This window comes from Pseudorca crassidens, chromosome 3 (assembly GCF_039906515.1).
Source record: "Pseudorca crassidens isolate mPseCra1 chromosome 3, mPseCra1.hap1, whole genome shotgun sequence".
NCBI classification, from domain to species: domain Eukaryota; kingdom Metazoa; phylum Chordata; class Mammalia; order Artiodactyla; family Delphinidae; genus Pseudorca; species Pseudorca crassidens.
The window spans coordinates 13,544,865-13,564,834 of record NC_090298.1 but is presented as its reverse complement, the minus strand read 5'-3'; the positions used below and the strand labels follow the sequence as shown (position 1 = coordinate 13,564,834).

General features: G+C 41.5%; 1 protein-coding gene across 4 annotated transcripts in view; it reads right to left on the bottom strand.

Annotated features, from left to right (window-relative positions):
• FBXL7 (F-box and leucine rich repeat protein 7) overlaps positions 1-19,970 on the bottom strand; it is a 419,768-nt gene that overhangs the window by 398,825 nt on the left and 973 nt on the right. The window contains exon 1 of one of the 4 annotated variants that reach the window (XM_067730412.1): positions 19,483-19,572. The exons of the other annotated variants lie outside the window; for them this stretch is intronic. The gene's annotated coding sequence lies outside the window, so the exon portion shown is untranslated. Of the gene's footprint in view, positions 1-19,482; positions 19,573-19,970 lie in introns of those variants that run through there. 4 annotated transcript variants of the gene reach the window in all.

Genomic DNA, 19,970 nt, shown 5'->3' with positions numbered 1-19,970 from the left:
CCCATGATCATCATAGAAAGACCCATATTTTAAAGCTTAGAGCTTTTGCTAGAATGTTACAGAGAACAGAAGGCCTCAAACCACAATTTTCTCAAAGTAGAAGTAGACACTGGGCTGAGACTAAAGTATGCAGTGTGTAGGGTTGTCATTTTAAAGCTGACACTGGCTTCTATTTCAACATGAAGAACACTTGGGATTCTTGTACACTACCATCAATACATTTATCTTCCATAAAACTAAACTCAGCAGAAGATTTTTTTGTGGGAGAGACACATGCAAAGCAGTTAGCAACAAGCAAGCTGACCAATAAGTTACTATCTTTATTCCATTACACTGAGACCTGGGATGGTGAAACTTAATTGAGAGATTAAGATTTGGAACGTCTTCTGATTCATTTGGGTACTCATTTTGTAAAACTCCACTTTGGAGAGGTCAAGTTTGCATTTATATTGTAAAACGCTACAAAACTCCCAGAAAATACCTGTGTTAGAAAGGAGACAAATGCCATGGGAAACGTCCATCTGAAACTTGTAGCTGAGGTTCTGAGTACAATTATGAGAAACAAATAAACCAAACTGGGCACATTGCCCAGAGACAACAGTCAAATATAAACTTTGGAGAGAGACAGAAATGAAGCGAGGATGCTGAGACAAGAAGGGGGTGGCAGGGGGGATAAGGGCAAGAGAGAGAAGGGGGAACCACGGGTGAGGGAGATGGGGAGGCGGGGAGGGAGGGGGAGGAAAGATAAGTCGCCTACAGCAGGACAGATAATCAACTAGCAATGAAGGGGCAAAGAGAAGTGACTGGCCCAAAGTCTTAAAGGTATTCACAAGAGCCCTCATTTAAACCACTTTTGAGGAGGATTTACATAGACACGTATAAAATGGACATGGTTTTTGCCCCCGAGTCAGTTTAGTAGTAACCTGAAAGGGACACTCCAGCCTCCATTGTTGGATGAACTTGACCAGGAATGAAAACAGTATTTCTAACTACTGTGAAAAGCTGAATCTGAACCTTCACTCAGTAGGAAGAAATTTATAACTGTTTAAAGATTTAACCTATCCAAATACAAAGCAATAACAAACAGAGAAAGATACACGCAGCTCCATCACCCCTGAGCCTGCAAGCACGTGCAGAGAGAGGACACTCATTCTTACACGGGAATTTGGGTGTTTCTTTACCCTGCTTTTTCTAATAAGTTAGGAGAATCGCACCCAGTTGTCCTTAGGACTTGGAACTACAAAACTTCAGTGCTGCAATAGTTTTAAATCAAATGATATTACCCAAAGTGGAGTAGACTCTGTGTGCTCAGAATAAACAGCTAAAGTTTTTATTTCCCAAAGTGGAAGTGTCTAAAACTCTAGTTTATAAACATTGCCCAGACATACAATGTATTGTAGAACAATGGACTAAGGGCTGCACCAGGACATGTAGCTTCCCATTCCAAGTCAGTTAAATAATAATAATGATAATAATAGCAACCTATTTAATTGACTCTAAGTACCTTTTCCCCACCCCTCCCACCACCCATTTAACACCTTCATCTTACAACCAATATTTTCTTCAATCACTTTGGCAAATCATACTGTAATTTCGTGAAAGCTTCCAGTCATATGTTCTGAGTTCGAGAAAGCAGCAGCCTCAAATCATCTTAGATTTGATGAAATGCAGATTAGGATAAATCAGAAAGTAGCATTTGTTACATGCCAAGTACTATCACTTCATATCTACCAATTCAATCCACTCTCTGACAACTCTTGGGAGAGAAGAACTGCTACTAACTCCATTTTCCAGATGCAGAAATTGAGGCACAGAGAGGTTAAGTAACTTGCACAAGATCACACGACTAGTAATTGGCTGAGCCAACTGACACCCAGGAAGTCTGGCACCCAGGTCTGTGCTCTTAGCCACCACGCTCACTGTTGTGCCTCATACAGGACTTCGCCTGTCTTTTCAAGCATTTGGTACCCAAGCTTCTTGTTAATCTCCAAAGGAGTGCACTGGACTAATCATCTCTAGGGTCTAATCCATCTTTAAAACTCAGGGTGCCCTGACATGAAAGAGAGTACATCACTTCCCTTTGTAGGGCTGATACCATATTATTAAAGAAACAAACGTTACTTTATAATTGATTTCTTAAATTCCTTACAGAAGGATACTGGTTTTCTCTTCACTGACAGAAAACAGAAAATGAAAAAAAGCTCACAGGACAAAACTGAGGCATTTTTGTTCTTGGTTAAATATCAGTAATTTTAAATAAAGCAAATATTACTCTTTAGGAAACCCGACCACTACTTTTGTGCCATCTTCTGTCTAATGCAGCCTTTTCGATTTCTGTAGGATTGGACATTGGTGGACAAACTAAATCATAGCAAATAAATGTGCAAGAATCTGGCACGTAGCATATCATTCAATCTTGTGACTTTTAAAATAGAAACAATAAAGTGCACATATATATACACACCACACACGCACGCGCACATGCACACACACACACCCCAACAAATTTGTGTGTGTGAATGGTATTTCACATTGATTGAGGACTCTTGAAACAATGGGATTTTTCCCCCAGGTTTAGAACCATGAAAATGTCCATCACTGTATGAAACAGCATAGAAAACTACAAATCAGAGTGTTACTCCCTGAACTTATTTACAAAACAGAAATAGACTCCCAGACATAGAAAACAAACTTACAGTTACCAAAGGAGACAGCAGGGGTGGGGGAGATAATTAGCAGTTTGGGATTAACATACACCACTATATACACGATAGGCAAACAACAATGACCTACTGTATAGCACAGGGAACTACATTCAATATCCTGTAATAACCTATAATGGAAAAGAACCTGAATCACTTTGCTGTACACCTGAAACTAACACAACATTGTAAATTAACCATACTTGCATTAAAAAAAAAGAATATTACCCCCTATTAATACCAGGTCTATCTTCAAATCACACAAACACTGGATCGCTCTACTTCATAGCAATATCCAGCTTTGCCATAATAAAAAAATAGCTCAACTCTTTTTCAAATCCTTCATGCAGTTAGAACTCAAAAATGAAAACTTTACCAAAAAATAAACCACATGCTAGCTTCCCTCCATCAAGTGCTGATCTAAAGGGATCGTCCAAAAGAGGGATAAATAGAGCATAGCTTATGCTGCTCCTGTGACAACTTCTTCCAGCTTTAGACAGGAATTTCCTGTTTTAAAAAATGAATTCCAAAAGCAATTTTTTTTTTAATTTTCTAAGTTTCTGGAAGAATTTATTCAAAGCCAATCCACCCGTTTACTGGGCCAAATGAGAAGTTACAAATAGTGTTAAGTAGCTGTTTGAGGGAGACACCAACTTAGCTCCCTTAAAAATGAGGTCCTGGGCTTCCCTGGTGGCGCAGTGGTTAAGAGTCCGCCTGCCGATGCAGGGGACGCGGGTTCGTGCCCCGGTCCGGGAAGATCCCACGTGCCGCGGAGTGGTTGGGCCCGTGAGCCATGGCCGCTGAGCCTGCGCGTCCGGAGCCTGTGCTCCGCAACGGGAGAGGCCGCAACAGTGAGAGGCCGCGTACCGCAAAAAAAAAAAAAAAAAAAATGAGGTCCTAATGAGGTCGCCTGTCTTGCAAGTAGTGGGATCCAGATTCTAACTCGGGCTGTTTGCCTCCAAAGCCGCTTAACCAGTAACCCCCTACTGTATGCGCCGACTTCCTCACCAGACCCCGAGTCTGCAGAGAACAAGCGAATGTTTTATTCACCGCTATATCTCATGGGCAGGCCATGCCCGGGCCTGACAGATGGAGATTAATAAATATCTGCTGGCTAAATGAATTAATAAAGGAACTGAACAATTTAGATGAGCAAATGCCCAAGTGTATCAGTCCCTGAAAAATTCCTTCAGATCCTGGGTGGTGATGACGAGAGGAGAGATCAAAGACCAAATTAACTGTCCTGGCCTCCAGAACCAATTCGGGGAAACTCAGGTCAATCAGAACATAAGGTCTGTGAGCTAATGTGGCCCCCAAGCACCCAAACAGAAGGCGGAGTCTTTCTAGAACCTTCCATCTCATTCATCCCCTTCGGCCAATGAGTCCCCAAGTCCTTCTACCTCCTTTCCACTGCTGAAACCCACACCTTCTTCCTCAGTCATTATGTCCCCGCTATAATTCAAGCTTTCACCTCCCCTCACTTAGCCGTTCTTCCTCCCCCCTACGTATACTACTGTTGGGGTCTGGATGGGGCTCCAGGAATAGCACCCTTCTCTCCGAGTCAGATTCAAAACAAACTGAGGAAATCAGAAAAGAGGAGTGGCAGCGAGAGGAAAATGTCTCCTTTATTTCCAGGAACTCTAGTTCAGAGGTTGTATATAGTTTTAGGTCTACAGCCAAGTGGCTAATACTGAATCCAAGTGTTGGCAAGCATGAGACCAAAGCCGGTCTACTTCTGGGCAGAAGAGCTTCCCCCAAGAGGAAAACAGAATGGAGCTCAGATGTCGACTTTATTCCTTCCAAATTTACCAACCAGGTAAATACTCCAGGCCAGAAATTATATTAATGGCACTCCCTTCACAAGGAGTAGAAAAGAGGAATCTACGTGCCTGGCCAGCGATCTCTCTAAACCTGTCCCAAGCCGGCTGCCTTTGCTAAGCACTGATGCGCCCTCCTGCCATTCACAGGGCTTCACGCTGCCTTCACAGCCACGTGCACCGGCCTACTGCTCCAGGTATGGGGCTGAACTCAGATCATCCTCTCCTCCCCTCGTAGTTGACCCACTGGTTCCCGCCTCCTTGCCTGACCTTCTCTCATTCCCTCCTTAACAGCCTTGCCTGGCAAGCCCTGACTCATTTTTCCAGACCCAGTTCAAGGTCATCTCAGATAAGAAGTCCTTGTGAATATCCCCAGCTAAAGCTCACCACAGCCAGGTCTGTCCCCCATCGCATGCTTTAGTTTCACCATCCATGGCTCTTTCAGTACTTTATTCCATCTACTAGACTGCAGGCCCCTAAATCAAGAACAATTTCTTATATTTTTTACCCCTCAAAACCGAGCACAGATTCTGGTACATGGATAGATTTACTGGATTAGAGATGCAAGTAGCTAGATGCAAAGGACATAAAAATTCCATACAAATAAAATGCCACAGTGGATCGAATCCAGCTGAGAGCACCTGACATAGTCCCTCAAAGTAAGGGGTTAATAAGCATTGTGAACAAAGATATATCTAAGGGAAATCAAAGAAAATTTTATTTTAAGAAGTTACATTGAATTGGGCCTGAACTGAGCAGGACTTGATTGGTAATCAAATAGAAAGAACAGTCCAAGAAAAACAAAACCCATGACAAAAGACACAAATCTAGGAAAATAAAAGACATATTTGGGGAACACTGAGGTTCCTAGTTTAGCCAGGGTATGGAGTACATATAGAAGAGCATCCTGAGAGAAAGCCAGAGAGGGAATCTGTCTAAGCACACATAGGGCCTTGAGTACCAAATAAAATAAATTTCTACTTAATTTACAGACGACAGGAGTCGAAGAATATTTTCTAAGAGAGTAGCTGCTTAATTATGCCAAGGAAACTATATAAAATCTGGATCCTTGTAGTAGTGATAATAACAAACTAATAATTTGTTTTTCAATTCCTTCCAAATTTCTCAGGACCACAGTGACTCTGAGCTTACAGTCATTTGATAATCTCAATGGAACATTATTTGAGCATAATAAAAGGATTAATAAACTATTTAGGATGATCAACAGACTAAATATTAATTTGTCATCATTTTTCATTTTGCTTACGATTCTTTCAACCCACCCCTGCATGTTTCATCCACCTAATGAATCCGTACTTGCCACTGGCCTATCATGTAATAAGCCTTGCCAATTTCCCAATTCTCTTAATAGCCAGTATCACAAAACGCTGATTTCAGGCAGTAATAACTATGACCATCTGTTTCTACTTCACCATTTCTTCTTCACTATTCAATTACCAACTGTGGTGAGCTTCAGAGATCACTCTTCAAAAATAGAACCACGGAGAAATTATTGAGATGTCTGACTTCAGTGCCAGAGTTGAACAAACGGATCAGACAGATAACTGGTCTCTAGACCCATCTGCAGTCAATTCTGAGTTACAGCAGCAAAACAACGCTGAACAAATTCCAATACGGCTCTTCAAAAACAGCACCTGGAACTATAAGCCTGGTTTTGCTCTTTTGCCAACTAGCTATGTACTTTTGGTCAAGTTACTTTAGTGCATGGGGCTTTATTTCCTAAATCTATACAATGAAAGGATTAGACTAGGTCCCCAAGCAAAAATCCATTCATGTCTCTTAACTGTCAGATGAAGGCTCCCTTTTAAGAACAGCCAGGATTCCCAGAAAGATGATTTTCCCAGCAGTGGCATCCTGCCCTTGACCACTGCCAGAATAGCATCGTATTCAGCTTCTCCGTTGTCTTATACTGGTTTCCCCAGTAAATAGTCTCTGATATGATTTGAAGTACAGGTGCTTTGTTGGGAAGTACCCTTGGCATCACACTTAGGAAAGGCAAGGGAGAAGGCAGGCAGAGACAGAATTTGGTCTGTGATGCAGATGCAATATAGGACTCAGCCAACTGGAGTTCCAGACCAAAGATGGCTCTTCAGAGTGGTCCCAAACTGTACCCCCGCCTCAAAAAGTCATTCGATGGGGGCTGCTCCCTTGCCCTGAGTGACAGTAATTTCCGAGAAGCCCTGAGCCATGCTGGGGGTATGACACAGTCAGTCCCGGAGGGGCTAACTGCACAGAGAAGGAAAACAGCCACTACATTCACCTCAAATCTTCTGAAAGTAAGAAAAAAGGGCATGAAGCATGGTGAGTAAGAAAGAAATGGATTTAAAAGAAACACCTGGACTCTGTATGACCTTAACCAAACTCTCTGATTTCTTTGTGCCTCAGTCTCTTTCACTGTCAGCTGATCTGTGGTCAATTTCACCATGAACACATCCAAGATTCTATTACATGTTTCATTCTTGGTCTACCCTCAAAGCCCTTTTATCACCTACCTCAAGGCTTACAAAGATTGTGAAGGTAAAAACCCCACACATATCCAACCTCTCCAGAAGCATTTTGAGATTCAACTCCATTAACTGTGAAGAGTCGACCAACAGCAGCAAATTCAAATCTACACACCACGGTGGACACACAGCTAACCCACGATTAAATTAGATTTGCAGGCAGCAGCTTGGAGATTTTGATGTTAGACTGAATACATTACTCAGTTAGTTGTAACTTTATTACCCATGCTCCCCCTTGTGAGGCAATTTTCCTTATTGGAAGTAAAGCAACCCCAACCAAAGCATTTAAAAATGATCCTTTTCCTGTTTTTATTAGCCTGTATCAAAGAAAAGACTATTTGAAGCACAACCAAGGGGAGGGAATTGGCTTTTTATTGCTCAGTTCATGTTGTGGCTTCAGGAATGGAAAAAGACTCCCCAAGGAAATACTGTCTCTCAAAACAAGCTCACAGGGTGATCAACAAGAGAGGTCTTTGGAAGAGATGGAAAATAGAGAAAATTATTAAAATATAATTAAGTAGGCAAAGTGGATGCAAGATGAGATGTGAAAAGTAAGCTGTTCAGGGCAGAAATGTCATGTCTTGAAATTTATTTTCATAGTAGTCTCCGCAATATACACTGTCCAAATGGGGCTACATAAATCTTTCCAACCAACGGAGCAACTGTTGATCTTTAAAATCAAAAACCAAAAGACAAAAAAAAACCCAAAAAGACAAAAATGAGGGTATGAATGCTGCCTGTGAATCTGAATTTACGCTCTGGTACTTCAGAACAAACGTCAACCAGGCTCAGTGCCGTGCAGAGTACAGTTCTCACCAACAGAGATTATAGCCACTCCTCTGAGCTGAACACATAGTCAGGGAAACCAACAAACTACAACATACAGTTCCAAGCGGATATCATGTCACAGAACCATTTCAAGTCTGTTCATAAACTACAGACATCTCTATCCCAAGTTCCATCTCAGAAAGCTCGTGTGTTGGACTATTTGATTCTTCTGTAGTTTGATTCTTACGGTGACCCTTTGTCTAAAGCTGTTCCTCTAACAGAAAACATACTATTAAAAAAAAAACGGGGCTTCCCTGGTGGCGCAGTGGTTGCGAGTCCGCCTGCCGATGCAGGGGACGCAGGTTCGTGCCCCGGTCCGGGAGGATCCCACATGCCGCGGAGCGGCTGGGCCCGTGAGCCATGGCCACTGGGCCTGCGCGTCCGGAGCCTGTGCTCCGCGGCGGGAGAGGCCACAGCGGTGAGAGGCCCGCGTACCATAAAAAAAAAAAAAAAAAGGCACTTTAATTTTAATTGTATTTTTTAATTCCTTATAGGTTACATATTTCTCTTCATTTACAGAAAAAAACAGATGTGAGGAATAATGGATTTTGCTGAATTTATAGAAAAGGGTTATTTAAATAATCTCGTGTATGTATACACATATACACACACTACAGCTCAATAATGTTTTTCTTTTTTTCTGAAATTGATTATTTCACTTCTGATTTTAGTAAGGAGGGAAGCCAGGAACAGAAGACCTACTAGAAACCATTCCAATCATACCAGACACATCTAATAACTTTTATAGTTTGCATAATAAAAAGGAGAAAAATAAAGATGCAGAGCCCCCAGCATGAAGTAGATGAATATATAAATTTAAAAGGATTCATAATGCTATAACCCTTTAATCCAGAGAAGAGAACAGAGCCAAAGGAGTAATTTATTAGAGATCAATTTTTAAATGCTTTCTAGATTGATTTACTTAAATTGTCACGTAAGCTCAATTTCCAAAGCAGCTGAAACAAATATTACCAAACAATACAATCTGCAATAAAAAATAGACAGCAGCATTCTACTCAATACCCATTGAAAATAGTTAAGTCCACAATACTGTAAATCAGTGAAGTTGAAATGTCTTCTGCAATTGTTTTCAGCAATGCTGAAAAATACATATTTCATTTTCCTCATTGAAAAGAATTAAGTCCACAATACTGTAAATCAGTGAAGTTGAAACGTCTTCTGCAATTGTTTTCAGCAACGCTAAAAACTACATATTTCATTTTTCCTTAAGTACACAAGCTATTTTCATCCATAAGATAGATCCACATTGTTCAAAATAAAAGTCCAAGTTAGAATATCCTCAGAAGAAAACATGCCCAGAAAAACTTTCTTTTAAGAGTAAAATGTTCAAGTCTAAGAAAAGTTCACTGAAAATATGATAGGGTTTTCATAGACTTTTTTAGATCCAATAAAGATCATGGCTACAGATTCATCCTCATGTATTTGTTTAACAAAAATATATTAAGGACCTAACACGTGAACAGGGTTAGAGTCATGTCGAGTAAGCATGTGGTCGGATGAGCAATAAATAAATACAAAGGAACAAGAAACAGAAAAAAACAAAAAAGCAGACAGTAAACCAGAGGACAATGAATGGAAAGTAAAGCAGTTAAAGGCTAAATGACAGTGTGGATTTCCATCACAACAACATCAGAACCTCAGTGACCTCTGATAGCAACTCATCCTAAAGGGCTTGTCCAGGACCTAAACACTTCCAAAGACCTCTGAACAATGCGGTTCTTCAACAGCAAAGGAAACCAGAAGACTGAAAACAATGACTCCAGTGATGCTGATTGGCCCCAGTTTTAGAGTTGATTCTCTGATGCTCCCAAAAGTAAAGCAACTTTCTCTACGCATCTAGAGCAGAAGCTTTCAGAAGGAAACACCCCTCACAGCCCCAGCTGAGTTTTATCAGCTAGCAAGTGACACCCTAACAAACAAGGCCATCTTGTCCTGAATATTTATCTAACAATTCACTCTGCATTCTCATTATCATAATCTTACCACTGCAAGGCTGCTCCCCTGAGCAGTGGCACAGCTCTGTGGCCTGAGACAACCAAGGGGGAGCAGGCTTCTCTGCTTCTATCAATACTAGAGCTCCAAAAGCAATTAAAGGACAGGATGGATGCTTGCAGACCCCCACTTTCATCCTTGGGTGCAAGCAATTTAAAATACTGTCACAGATGCCTGGTGATAATACCCTAGCATGATTATATTATTTTATCTTGTAGCATTTTAAGGGAAGCCATATTATGATAGAAAGTGTACTAAATTTAGAATCGGAATGACCCCATCTATTCTCAACTGTAAAATCAAGGCAAATCATTTAACCTGCCAAGGCCTCAGTTTCCTCATCTACAAACTGGGGATCATGGCAGACACCCCTCCCACAGTCCCTGTGATGATAAATGAGATTAATTTCTGAAACGCTTTATAGTTTCCAAAGCAATTTCCTAGACATACGCATGGAGAAGTCTCCCAGGGGCTAGCAAAGATAAAGGCAAGTACAAATACATATTGGAATAATTCCCCACATTAATAGCTGTTTCAAATCCATACTTTTGAAACCAGAGGAAAATACAAGATATAACTTATAAACTACTTAGGAAGGAAAATGTGAACACCTCTTTCAGTCCTCCGTTAGCTTTTGTTTGTGAGCAGGTGGCCATCCCAGGTCAAAAGCTATCCCGGCACCAAGATAATTTGCTAACACTCTGGGGCGAAGTGGGACAGCCTCCCAGCTCTACTAGGCGCTCTGAAGACTCTAGAATATGCTAATTATTTTACAGGCTGCCATTCTCAGAGACACTAGTCAGCCTGCCAATTTGTCAGCAGATTGGTGCCTAATGAGCAGTTAATTGGCCCTTGGGAGAGCCAGGTAAAGTGAGTTGAAAGTCTCCTTCCAAAGATGTCTTTCATTTTTGCTCACCTCATCCACATAAAACTGTCACTTTCATTTTTAAGGGGCTACTTCTCAGTCACTGAAATCCTTTGAAACACACAAACAAAACAAAGATCAGGAAAGATGCTGGCTGCCACTGACATGCCCAGGCAGGAGGGGGTCAGGGGCACAGCGGAGAGGGGCACAAAAGCTAGCACAGCCACAGGGATTTCAGACCGGACTGGACCACTCACCAGCTCTGTGCCCTGGGCAGTCAGTCCGCCTTGCCTCGAAGCTCCTGTGTTGGCAACTGCAAAATGGGATGATCTGTGCCCGCATCCCTGGCTGTCTTGAACTACAGGAATGAGTGTGTGTAACATGCTCGGGGAGGGAAGTAGCATCTACTAAGTGCTCAGTAATTGTTACTATTACTGAAATGACCGAAAATACAGTAAACTTGGCAACATCCAAGCCTACCGAGTAACTATTAGTAATTGTTTTTGTTCCTTGAGCTAAGATTTTTGTTTTTGTTTTTTTTTTTTTGCGGTACGCGGGTCTCTCACTGTTGTGGCCTCTCCCGTTGCGGAGCACAGGCTCCGGACGCGCAGGCTCAGTGGCCATGGCTCACGGGCGCAGCCGCTCCGTGGCATGTGGTATCTTCCCGGACCGGGGCACGAACCCGTGTTCCCCGCATCGGCAGGCGGACTCTCAACCACTGCGTCACCAGGGAAGCCCGAGCTAAGATATTTGTAAGAAAAGAGCACTGAGTAGAACAGTGATTCCATTCTTTACGGTAGAGGGCAATCAGTGCCCTAACACAAGTTCTCTCTGAATTTCTCCTCTTCTTCCCTCTACTCTTATTTATGTTTCTTCCGCTCCACCCTCAGTCTCATACGTGTTCTTCCTCTCCCTGGGGTCTGAGCCACCTCCGACAGCTGCACCGTGGAAGACCTGGCCTTAGACTTGGACCTAACCCAGAGGCTCCTGAGATTCAATTCGAGTACTCCATAGGGTCAAAGGTTCAACTGCACATACAAGGAGCCTTTTCCTGACTTCTCCGCCTTGCCAAAAAGTGGGTGACTCGCAGCCAGAAGGTCAATCTGTGAGCAGAAGAAAAATTCCTGAAATTTTTCTCTAGAAATTCTGATTCTCTTTCCACTGCTACATCTGCTTGGAAAATGCAGCACAGGAATTTACCACAGAAAGGGTAGCAAACAAAAAAAATGTTTTAATAACATTTCTACACGTTGCTCAAGGCTTCTAAAGTTACAATTATGAGTTTGTGCGGTGTTAACAACTGTTTTTCATTTTGTTACTGGTTTAGAAGTTAAATAGGGATTGATAGAGTGAGCATATCTAATGCACAACCGAATAAAGATTTACGACTCCAGACAAAGTTGACACTCCTTCACCCAGGGAAGGGGGAGAATGGTGACCCCGTGTTTAGATTTCATTACTCAGGAAAATTCAGAGATGGTTCATAATCAGTCATGTCAGAAGTCTGAAAGTTGTACGTCTCTGGGGTATGAACTAGCACACTTAAGAAGCATCTGCCTGCAGGCTTCCATTCCCCTTGGTTGCAGGGTACAGGTGTGGTGAGGACCTAGGCTGGTCAGGTCCTGCCCCTCCATTGAAGCCTTCCAAGGTCCTCGCTTACAGGTCCCACAAGAACCACTTCCCACTGGAATAAACGATATCCGAAATGGAACATGAAGATTTTCGGGAACAATTAGGGAAAGACTCCTAACAAAAGATTTAGTTTCTCCCAAGAGTGTAAGCGACTCCCCCTCCAATGTACCTGTTTTCTTTTTTTAATTGAAGTATAGCTGATGTATAATATCGTGTTAGTTTCAGGCATACAGCACTGTGATTCAGTTATATATATATATATATATATAAAATTTATATGCATATAATTATATAATGTGTGTATATATATATATATATATATATATATATATATTCTTCTTCAGATTCTCTTCCCTTATAGGTTATTACAAAATATTGAGTATAGTTCCCTGTGCTATATATAGTAGGTCCTTGTTGGTTATCTATTTTATATATAGTGGTGTGTATATGTTGTTACTGTTGTCGTTGTTTTAGAAAATATGTGCATCCTTTAGATGTTTGGGGAGTTGCAGATATGGTCCAGTGCTGTCATTATTTAGAGCTGCTCTAGTCTTATGCCCACTTCCCACTTATCACTTACATTCACACTTAGCACGTCGGAAAAGTAGGGTCCCTCTGTGAATCAGCATTTATCATCTTGTTCTGAAATCACTGGCCTCCCTGCCTAGCTTTTCAGTTAGATACTGAACTTCCTTAAAGCAAAAGTCTTATTCTATCTAGAGATTTAACGCAGTGAGTAGATGGAAGAAGAGGTCTAAATTTCTGTAACCAAAACCCAAAAAAAGCTACATTCTGGGAAAGTTCAGTAGATATGGACTTTATCACCCCGTGGCAGAACTGCCTGTCTAGCTCATGCACAGAAGACATGGCGCTGAACAAAAAGGAGTCAGGGCTCCTTGAGAAGGATGCTGTCTTTGTGAGGTTCTAGTCAATTTGTAGCTTCTGATCAGATGTCACTAACCAATGATGCCAATTAAGTCTTATCAACAAAGTTAAAACATTAATTCAAGATAGTCAACACAAGCACAATTCAGGGTCTTGCTTCAACTTCAGGAGATCTACATGTTTTAGGGTCATAATAAAAGGCACAGTAGGTAGAGTCCGTATCCATTACTGCACTGAAAATAGGACATGTCATTTATCAAACCCCATTTTTGGTTCAGGAGATTACGTACCACCGAAGGCAGGGAAACAAATTAAATCAGTTGATTTTCCAATTAATATCTAAATATATCTAAAAAGACATAAACACATACATGTAACAGAGAGAGAAAATGAACCTAGAGGAAGTGGGGATAGTACTTTTCAACAACTACAAGGATAGAAACGTATTAAGGGGGGGGAAGTAGCAATATGAGTTCAAATCAAACAATAACACTTCATCAAACATAACTGCAACCCACAGACACAGAAAACAAATTTATGGTCACCAAATGGGAAAGGGGGGAGGGATAGATTAGGAATTGGGGATTAACGTATACACACTACTATATATAAAATAGATAACCAACAAGGACCTACCGCAGAGCACAGGGAACTGTTTTGTAGAGCACAGGGAACTATTCTGTAATAACCTATAATGGAAAAGAATCTGAAAAAAATAGATATGTATATATGTATAATTGAATCACTTTTCTGTACACCTGAAACTAACACAACATTGTAAATCAATCATACTTCAATTTAAAAAATAAATAAATAACTGCACATGGCAAATTGTTCGCTAGGGATCTTGCTGTAGGGTCCTACGGTAGACCCCTTAGCTGATGCAGAAATCTCAAGCAAAACAATCTTTCCTGTGGTCCCCCTTCCCATGTGCGAGGACTCACTTCCTCATTAGGCAGCCAGTCTCAGATGCGGGCAGCTCTCATCATTAGCTCTTCCTCAGACTGCGTCAAATCTACCTACGTGCTAGTAACTTACATATCTTGGTCTTTGCTCAGCACTCTGAAATTTAACCTTCATCATGACAGCTCTTCAAATATTATGTTTTAAGGTATTAAGTTTCTAAACGTCATTTATCCCCTTCTTCATTATTCAGAGAATTAATTCACTCTAGATTTTACTCAAGATACTGTCACGTGCTTTACTACATTCCAAATGCCATGGTACGTGATATCTAGGAGTTTCCCTCAATCAAAGAGCTAAGCCAAGTAGTCTAATCAACTTCCAGACACACCACTCAATAAGGGCTAAGGGTAAAAGTGATTAGCAATTACTCAATCTACCCAGAATTCATTCTGTTTCAAAGGGCAGAGAGAGCTGACACAAAGTTGAGGTGAGTTGATTCTTAAGGAGAACGAAAAGTTACCTCTCTTCTCTTTCTCTGTTTTAAATATGCAAAAAGATTCCTCAAATCTCTGAAAACACTGTCAGACCAAAAATGGTACTGATAGCTTCACTAATGCTTTGATTTGTGCCAAACAGTGGAATCACTATCATATATCTTCTGATTTTCATCAGAATGAATTTATTTACTGGAGGCAAAAGATAAAGAGCTACATCCATCTAAGAATTACAGAGACCTTTGGAGAGATCTTCGGGTGAGCAGTCACACATCCAGTAAGTCAGGTAACATCTACTGGTTGCAGAATGAAGGGCATTTCCTAGGCTCCCCCTCCCCTCCCTGCAAAAGCAGTCACAAACCATCTGCTAAAATACCATTGGATAAAACATATTTGTAAAGACTCTAGGCAAAAAATATGCCCAGTAGCCAGACTGACTCTGTTCCACTCTAGCTGACTACTTACAGAAGACTGATGATGTTACACTTTTACACTTGCATAAAATGATGATGCAAGCCCTCCAGCATAAAGAGTATTCACTTTGGTAGAACACAGTGGTTGAAAGGAACAGTCAACATGCTACATGGATCCTCAGGGCTTAGTCCCTCACTTCTTTTAAGTTTCAGTCTAAATGCCAGTTTTTCCATAAGGCCCACAGTGACTACTCTAATTAAAATTGCCACACCCTTCTCTTCTCAACTCCCATCAGTCTTTTTTTTTAAGATTTTTTAGATGTGGAGCATTTTTTTAAAGTCTTTATTGAACTTGTTACAATATTGCTTCTGTTTTTTATGTTTTAGTTTTTTGGGCCAGGAGGCATATGGGATCTTAGCTCCCCAACCAGGGATGAAACCGGCACCCCCTGCGTTGGAAGGCAAAGTCTTAACCACTGGACCACCAGGGAAGTCCCCCCATCAGTCTTAATTTGACAATTTTCTTTATGCAGAGCCTTGGCCCCTTAGAACTTACCATGTGGTTTACTAAATGACTGTGCCTGTGTGCACACGTGTTAACTGTTCCATTTCACCTCCCTCCCAACACACATGGACACATGCACACAGATGAAGGTAAGATTGACCAGGACAGGATCTTTATCTGTTTACTGTTGTATTCCAAGAATCTAGAGGAGTTCCTGGTACATGGTAGGAAATAAGAAGTCAAATATATTGGTTGAATGAAAGAATGAATAAGTAACTCTGGGCTTAGACAGACTTGGCCCTGAGTCCCAATTCCACCTACGCTACCTGTAGGATCTTGGGAAAATGATCATCCTCTCTGCACCTCTGTTTCCTCATCAGTAAAATGGAGACATAGGAACACCTGCCCCATAGGATCAGGATTGTCATGAGAATTACATTGTAACAGGGAAGAACAAAATCTGACACCATGTTGGATCTGTTTCTTTTACTTTAACCTTTGCTCTCCAGTTGCTTTTTGTTACTATAATCACTAAAAAGATGTTGTCTATAGCTATTGGCATACCTAATGGCCTCCCTCAGGGAAGCCTGCCCCTCTGCCTAAATGTTAAACTAAAGTGCCTTTGTTCAGTTCACAGGGAAACATTCTGCCCACCTGTGGATTGCTGCAAGAAAGAAGAAAGTAACACATCCCCTCCCTGAGGCTGGCCAAACCAGGAGGTGTTTTGCAAGACTTACCGCCTTTTTATTTTACTTCCTCACCTCCTCCCCTTCTCTGTTCTATAAAAGAAACTAGCACACAGACCCCATAAGATGGTACTCTGGGACCCTAGTCTGCCATCTTCTTGGACGCCCGGCTTTCCGAATAAAGTTGCCATTCCTTGCCTCAATAACTCGTCTCCCGATTTATCGGCCTGTCGTGCAGCGAGCAGAGTGAGCTTGGACTCGGTAACAACAAGAGTCAGCGTCCACGAAGGGCTCAGGATCAGGCTTGGACAAAGTAAGCATTCAATAAATGTTACTTGCCATCGTTATTATTCTTTCAAGATACGCTTCCCGAAGTGGTGATGGATTGGTGATGATTTATGCTCCCAGGCAACATATCTGAGAAGCACAGATCTGAGATGGTGAAAAGGGACTCGGGGCGTTGATAGAGCAGCAGAGCTACCAAGGTCAAGCCCCATCCCAAGGCCTCAGCAGCTCCAATTCAACGACAGGCAGGATTTTACAAAGGAGCTGTTAACAGTGCAAGGACGACAGACTGAGCCCTGCTGGCGTAGAATAAACATAACAACGAAACCACTGAGTAAGTGAGGGTGAGGCTGGAAACCTTAAAAGGCAGGAAAAGCAGCTCCTCTCTCACTACTTGAACAGAGAGATTTGTTTATTTAGTTTAACTGGAGTCAAAGCTAATGGTTCTAATGGCTTTGAATCACCTCAGCTTATTCTCCAGATTTCTACACATGGGCTGTAACTTAAATTTTATGAAAGAAGACAAAGAGAAAAAATCAGCCCTCCATAATGAGAGTTTACCGGAACATACTAATCATACAGACATGCGCTTATATTTCTAGAAAGCTGAACATCGGCAGTGGTGTGGCAACTTTTTCCTGGAGCGAAATCCAAGTCTGCCTAAAGGCTGAGAACTAAATCATTAACCTGAACATTCACTAAGTATTTAGGAAAACAAAACACTGGAAACACCCAATATTGATAAACACATAACTTTAATCTCAGCAGAAAAAAGCAGAGACTGATTGAGTTAAGAGAGGAAGTGGGAATAAGTAAGGAAGATAGAGATGAGGGTAAAGGGGATAACAAAGGGATTGGGGCATCTACTGATTTCAGGGCAGTAATAGCGTTAACTTCCCTATTTATTATAACAAGTCTTCCCAAGGCGAATCTCTGTTAAGTGGTCCATTCAGGCATTATAAGAGCAAACTAAAATGAAGGACTGCATGCACAAGGATGAGCATGACAAATAAAGCCAATAAAAAAAAAAATTCTCTCCTCACTCTATAGAAGAAAGACCTTAAGATTTGGGGACAACTGAGCAAGGTCACAGTAGCTAAGTTGAAGCTGGAATCAAATTTCTAGACTCTCAAATCAGTGCTTTGCATCCTATATCAGAACTGCCTGGAGCTTTTAACACGCATGTGATAAGTAGTTCAGATTCAGTTTCTGACAAGCTCCCAGGTGATACTGCTGCTGCGGGGCCTGGAATGATGCAGAAGTAGGAAGCCTCTGTCCCATTGCACCTGCTAAGGTAAGTCTTGGGAATTTTTTTTTTTTTAATAAAAAAGATATTTTCCAGGAGCAGGAGAAAGTGAGATTACAGATGAAATACTGAAGTTTTGAAAGTTCTAATAATTCACAACAATATCTGTAAACTTTCAGGGCCATTTACATGGTGTCAGCTCCACTAGTAAGTAAAATATACTGAAGTTACAGTTTTTTTAAGTATACACAAACACCGATGTTTTATAGTTGGGGGATCTCTCACTGAGCCATTCTGTGGATATGCATTTGTTGATAATTTGAAATACACCACACCTAAATTGCTCTAAATCTATGAAACTCTCTTAATTCTCAGTCTGCTTTGATAATAGAAATACGATGTCTAGGGGTTGCTTTCACTTCCTTTGAAAGTTGACATTTTAGATAAGAAAGATTTAGATAAGGATTTGGTGTGGCACTAACACACCAAATTCCAAAAGGCTTATCTGCATAGATTTTACCATCCAATAGCACCATGTAATAAGGCTGACCATACCCAACCACATATATTATAACCATATAATACATTACATATATTATAATGACATATATTAGGAGAGGCCCGGTGTAACTGGGGGGAGAAAAGATTTTTGAAAAGCTCTTGTTATTCGATTTCTCTATGTTCCCCCACACCTATCACAGAGGAATGAATGGCGATGCACTTGAAGAGAGCTGATGAACGCTGAACACAACGTGTCCCTCCAGCCAAAACTCAGTTACCTCCCAAAGCTTCCTTTTGGTCCCCTTAAATCAGCTGAGCCCAAGAGATTTTTCCTATAAAAAGTCCACAGTGTATCTAAATCAGATCCCAGTAAAATTTCACTTCAGCTGAAGTGAAAACGCAGAGGTAGCATTTACGGATAACAGCTGGAGAACATTAGTTCTCTGTCTCTCCTTTTCTCTCCCAAGGGTTGAAAACTCCACTGTTCAGACAGGAAGTAGTCATACACCACACACTGTACAATGCAAGAACGCTGGGATCTAAGAACAAGTTGCATAGGAATAGGAAGAGTGTGAGGGGTTTTGTTGAAGAACACAGAGCAGTGACCCTGTGTTCCTCTTGGGGTGTCCATTCCCCCCACCAGTGTTCAAATCGCATAACGTATGCACACCCAGAACTGACAGGCACACACTTCACTCCCCGAAAGCTTCTTTAATAACTCAGAGTAAGGAGGCTTAATCTTTCATTTTTCCGAAATTTTTTAAAACATTAACTTCAAGAAGTTTTGGGGGGTGGCCAAGATTCTCCATTAATCTTTTTTGGCATAATTTCACGGTTGCTCTCTAAAAAGACCACCTTTTAACTTTTTAAAAAAGAAACTGTCAGGAAAAAAAATCTCTTTTACATAACTGCCCAGAATAAGGAAATATATATATTTCATATATATACGTGGAATTCAAAACATGATGCTCTGGAAAAGAATGATTTAAACAAAAGGTTCTTGTGGATACGGTTTTTTAGGGTCGGTTTCTGCTGTAATTCCACAAAGCTGCTGAGAAGGAACACAGACGCAAACACGGGGAGAGGCATCCACATTCTGTGGCCACAGCTCAAAGTTTTGAAGAGGATGATAGGAGTTTCCCTAACACCACAGGCTGAAGAGCCATTCTGCATTCCTACCAGTCTTCAGGCGCTGGACCCCGTTTCTAACCGCCGGTCCTCTGGGGGCGGGCTGTAAAACCGACCCTGTCTCTTCCACTCCCCTCCAGCCAAGTTCACGAAAAGACAAACCTTCCTAACTACTGAACTGCGGGAAATGCCTTTGCCGTATGCATATGAGGGGCATGCAGTTAATCAACCGGGTTACAACACTACGGTTCTATGCAAAGGGCGGGGAGGGGCGAGGGAGAAGCCAACCCACATATCCATCATCCTTTTAGGAGTAGGTGGAGTTTAAAGTTTCCCCAACTTCCAAGTTCCCACTTGACAGGCAATATTTCTGTGCAATTTCCAGCCCCACATAACAGATGGTCCTCTGCCCGTCTCGAGCCCCGAGAGAGCCCAGACAAAGCCCCCCGCCACTCCTCGCCTCACACGGCCCCTAGGTGGTCAGTTTTACGAAGCTGTCAGCTCGGGGGCAATGAGCAGAGAATGGAAACTTAACTTCT